The sequence below is a fragment of the Sarcophilus harrisii genome, chromosome 5 (genome assembly GCF_902635505.1).
Source record: "Sarcophilus harrisii chromosome 5, mSarHar1.11, whole genome shotgun sequence".
Taxonomy (NCBI): domain Eukaryota; kingdom Metazoa; phylum Chordata; class Mammalia; order Dasyuromorphia; family Dasyuridae; genus Sarcophilus; species Sarcophilus harrisii.
The window spans coordinates 192,376,130-192,381,683 of NC_045430.1; the positions used below are offsets into that span (position 1 = coordinate 192,376,130).

The 5,554-nt window shown below is 37.5% G+C and overlaps 1 pseudogene; it reads left to right on the top strand.

Moving 5' to 3' along the window:
* The first annotated feature begins 4,404 nt into the window (after positions 1-4,404).
* On the top strand, positions 4,405-5,302 carry LOC100920919 (annotated as a pseudogene).
* The last annotated feature ends 252 nt before the right edge of the window (positions 5,303-5,554 follow it).

A 5,554-nucleotide genomic window follows, 5' to 3' on the forward strand; every position in this document is an offset into this window, starting at 1 on the left:
CAAATTAAGTGAGAGTTAAGCATGCATGATACATTGGCATATTTATAGGTAGCAAGGAAGGAGCTAGTATATAGGAAATGATAATGAAAATAATGAAAATGAGAGAGGGAGAGATGATAGAGAGACAATGGGTTTGAAAAGATGAAAGGTGATAGAATAAAGGGTACATGACAAGAGGTTTGCCTTGGCAAATAAAATGGCTACTTCTTCATGAAAGTTGGGTGGAAAAGATTAGTGAAGGAAGACATCTGAGTGATGTTCTATGGAGGAAACAAGAAGAAACTCCCAATGAATAGCCTCATTTTTTTCTGTGAAGTATGAGGTAAAATTCTTAAATGAGAAGGTAGTGGGAAAAGATGCTTTTGAGGGCATAAAGAGAGATGAGAATGTTTAGGACAACCATTGTGGTGATTAAGGAATGCAAAAGAATTGTCTACCACACTTAACACCGTATACCAAGGTAAGATCAAAATGGGTCCATGATTTAGGCATAAAGAGCAAGATTATAAATAAATTAGAGGAACATAGGATAGTTTATCTCTCAGACCTGTGGAGGAGGAAGAAATTTGTGACCAAAGATGAACTAGAGACCATTATTGATCACAAAATAGAAAATTTTGATTACATCAAATTAAAAAGCTTTTGTACAAACAAAACTAATGCAAACAAGATTAGAAGGGAAGCAACAAACTGGGAAAACATCTTCATAGTTAAAGATTCTGATAAAGGCCTCATTTCCAAAATATATAGAGAATTGACTCTAATTTATAAGAAACCAAGCCATTCTCCAATTGATAAATGGTCAAAGGATATGAACAGACAATTTTTAGATGATGAAATTGAAACTATTTCTACTCATATGAAAGAGTGTTCCAAATCACTATTAATCAGAGAAATGCAAATTAAGACAACTCTGAGATACCACTACACACCTGTCAGATTGGCTAAAATGACAGGAAAAAATAACAATGAATGTTGGAAGGGATGCGGGAAAACTGGGACACTGATGCATTGTTGGTGGAGTTGTGAACGAATCCAATCATTCTGGAGAGCAACCTGGAATTATGCCCAAATTATCAAACTGTGTATACCCTTTGAACCAGCAGTACTACTACTGGGCTTATACCCCAAGAAGATACTAAAGAAGGGAAAGAGACCTGTTTGTGCCAAAATGTTTGTGGCAGCCCTGTTTGTAGTGGCTAGAAACTGGAAAATGAATGGATGCCCATCAATTGGAGAATGGTTGGGTAAATTGTGGTATATGAATGTTATGGAACATTATTGTTCTGTAAGAAATGACCAGCAGGATGAATACAGAGAGACTTGGAGAGACTTACATGAACTGATGCTAAGTGAAATGAGCAGAACCAGGAGATCATTATACACTTCAACAATGATACTGTATGAGGATGTATTCTGATGGAAGTGGATTTCTTTGATAAAGAGAAGATCTAATTCAGTTCCAATTGATCAATGATGGACAGAAGCAGCTACACCCAAAGAAAGAACACTGGGAAATGAATGTAAACTGTTTGCATTTTTGTTTTTCTTCCCAGGTTATTTCTACCTTCTGAATCCAATTCTCCTTTGCAACAAGAGAACTGTTTGGTTCTGCACAAATATATTGTATCTAGGATATACTGTGACATATTCAACATATATAGGACTGCTTGCCATCTAGGGGAGGGAGTGGAGGGAGGGAGGGGAAAAATCAGAACAGAAGTGAGTACAAGGGATAATGTTGTAAAAAATTATCCTGGCATGGGTTCTGTCAATAAAAAGTTATTATATATATATATATATATATATATATATATATATATATATATAAAAGAATTGTCTAGCAGCAGAAGTGAAGGTCCAATTGAGATTACTTTGTAGTGGATTAAATAAGCATGATCTCATAATTATCTCTAGCTTCATTTGGTTGCATGTGAATAGGAGAAAACTGGGGCATGAAGAAAAGTGATATTTGGGTCCTATAGCATCTCTCTTGGAACAATCAAGAAAAGGAATGGCCTGATGGAGCCTGATCAGGAGTTAGTAGATAGCATTTGAAGATATTTCAAGTCAAGTATTATCTCTGGAGCACTGAAGAAGATCTTAAAGGATCAAGATGTGATTTTGGACTAATGTAGAGATTGTTGGGAAAGTCTTAGAACATGACAGTTTTAGAGGCTGTGACAAGATTCTGAAGTGATATAGTCTCACAGAGGTCATTATGAAGGCTGTGGAGGTGGGAGGGTGGGAGGGGTTATGTGTGTAGCTGTGAGGAGGTTGGACAGGTTCTGGGCTGATGAAGAACGTGCTTTTAGACTTTGGAGGAGAAATAGCATCCAGAGCCTGGTGGTCAGATCTTGGGGTGATTTAGGGATCATTGGGAAGATCCTAAGAAGAAAATGAAATTTTGAAACTCAGATGACATAGTAGATTAGAGTCATGGAGTGCAGGTAAAGGAGGAGATTCAATATAAAAACAGGCTTCAGTTCCTAAGGATTTCTCTTGTTATCTGGCTAGGTGTGGCTGACTAGGAAGTCTACTTACAGAGGAGTTGAATTTGTCTTGGGCTATGAACTAAAGAACTGGGAAAAAGAAGCTGGAGACCAGTAGATGGCAATTCAGTGGCAATAATTCTGTAGAACCCCTTTGCAGAGAGAAACATGAAACTGATAAAGATTAACAAGGAACCTCAGCTCAGCAGAGGAAGCACCTGATGAAACCACCAAATGATATCCGTTGCTCTGTGGGGGAACAAGCATTGGCATTAGAAACATGATTCACCCTGATGGTGCATTTTGTGCATCCTTTCTCTCATTGGAGATATGACAGTCCAGTATATATGAGAATATATACTTGTCACTTATTTTGCTGTACTAATTAAATGTGCTTTGTTTTGGATGAATGTCATCTCTGGCTGGCTGGTAATTTCATGAAATTTGATTTTGACTGGGTACTGACCTACAATGTGCCTAGAGCCCTGATAAGCTTTCAGGACATTCATGTGAATAGAGAGACAAGTATTTCTATTTATTCCCTTTCTCCTTAGTTTTTCTTTATCCCTGTTATTTTTTAAATTTGTCTTTCATCCTCCCTTAACTCTCTTTCATTGATATACATAGAATAGGCTGTTTGTGCTCACAGGCCCTCTCTTACTTTGTTCTCTTGATGTCCTCTCTCTCTTCCTGTTATACTAGGTCTTTCCTTGGCCCAAACATCCTTTCTCCCAGTTTTTGAATTGGCTTATTTGAACTATTATTACAGAACTGTAATATAACAGTATCATTGATTTAACATTGGAAGGTTTGAGATCAGATAGTCCAACCCTTTTGTATAAGTGAGAAAACAGGACCAGAAAGAGAGGTTGAGAAGTGTAGTTATTGATCAAGTCAGGATTTGAATCCAGACCTTCTGATTTCACATTTAGTATGCTTTTTATTATATTGCATTGTTTCTCATTTTATTTATAGGACAGAGTTGGCCCTGGATAAAATGAAGTAGACAAAGTCTGTTTCTTCATTCTAAGCCACTCTGCCTCTCCCTTTCATTTACTCCAAGCCATCACAGTTACCTATTTCCAGCTTCTCAGAGTACCTTCCTCCCTACTCTTGTACTTAATCTCATGGGATACTTTTTTTTCTGAGAAGAAATCTAGCCTATCTCTTTCCTTTTCCTTTCATAGAAACTCATCTGTCCTGTTTTACATTCCCCCAGGGCCTTACTACTGACTGGAATCAGGAACAAATTAATGCCATGGTGTTAATGCTATTCCTGTGGAAAAGATAGAGATGTGGGTTGAATGATTGTGCAATTAGGCAGATTCAAAATTGGTTGAATGGTGGGACTCAAAAAGATATAAGAAGTAATTTATTGTCAACTTGAAACCTTTAAGATGGGACTTGATATACTTGTCATAGAGAACAAAATAGATGTATAAATCCAGGGCATGAATGGACAACTAATTGTTTACATTATAGAAAGATGTTTAATAAGAGAAAGAGGGAGATGTAGTTAAAGATGTCATTAGAAGAACAGGAGGAGGAAAGATCCAGGGTAGAGAGGGAAGCAGCCTGGACAAGAAACAAGAATGTCTTTTGGAGGATCAGCAAGCTATCTCTCCATATTTCCTTGGCTCTAGCTCTGGTAAGCAACAGGCAAATTGAAGATAAGCAAATAAAGATTGGGTTCAATGACTGGTGGGGCCAGATTTGCATCCACAGAGGTGGTAGGGTTCTTTTCTAAACCACATTAGGCATAATTTGAGCCTCCACTTTCTCTTCCAGTTGGATTCCTGCATAAAGCAAAGAGTTGCTGAATCCTTGAAGAGTCTGGCCTCCTACCAGATCTCTTCTGGGGAAGGTGTCCTGGTCAGCAGCTGAATCTCAGCAGATCCTCAGGAGAGAAAGAATGCCCAGCCTCCTCATTGTCTTCTTCATGATCTTCTTTCTCCTGGAGTCTGTGGTAGCAATTATAGAAAATGCTTTCATCATCATAGTGCTGGGCAGAGAGTGGATGCAATGGTGGACCCTATCCCCTGGTGACATGATCCTGGCCAGCCTGGGCATTTCCCATCTTTCTACAGTGGACAGTAGTTCTTGACAACTTTTACTCATATTTCATCACAACTAAGAAGAATTTATACTTTCTCATTTTCTGGAATTTTACCAATGTAGTCACATTCTGATTCACCACTTGGCTTGCTGTTTTTTATTGCTTGAAAATTTCTTCCTTCAATCACTCAATCTTCTTCTGGCTGAAGTGGAGAATTTCCTGATTTGCCCTCTGGTTACTGCTGTGATCCCTAATGCTATCCATTTTGATAGCCCTTCTATCTTTTGTAAAGGGCTTTCACATTTTCCAACTTCCAGTCATTGGGATTTCTCAGAAAAGACCATTTGGGATGATAAGATGAATGTATTCCAGGTGCATTTTTTCCAGCCACTGCAAATATTTATTTTATTAATTCCTTTCCTTTTCTTCCTGATCTCCATTATCTTACTCATTTCCTCCCTGAGCCCACACTTGGGGAATATGCAGTGCCAGATTGCCGATCCTCATGAACAAGTATGAAGGTTCATATTACAACCCTGAAATCCCTTTTCTTCTTTCTTATCCTCTATACATCATATATTCTGCCTCTGATCAAAACACCAAAACACCTATTTTGGTTCACAGTTCTTGGTTTGGGAGATGGGAGGTAGTGACATATGTTGGTGCCTCCATTCATCCTGCTTTCCTAATCTGGAATAGCTCAAAACTGAGAAGGCCTTTGAAGAAGATGCTTCATGACCCAGAGACTGCATAAGGGGAGTTACTTCTTATGCAAATAAGAACAAATTTAAATAATTGGAGAAATATTAATTATTCATAGGTAGCCAGGATATAATATAATATAATAAAAATGATTTTACCCAAAGTAACTTAGATATTCAAAGCCATCCTAATTAAACTATCAAAAATTATTTCACTGAATTAGAAAAAACAATAACAAAATTTACTTGGAAGAATAAAAGGAACTAAAGAAAAAATGTAAAGGAAGCTATAGTATAAGGTTATA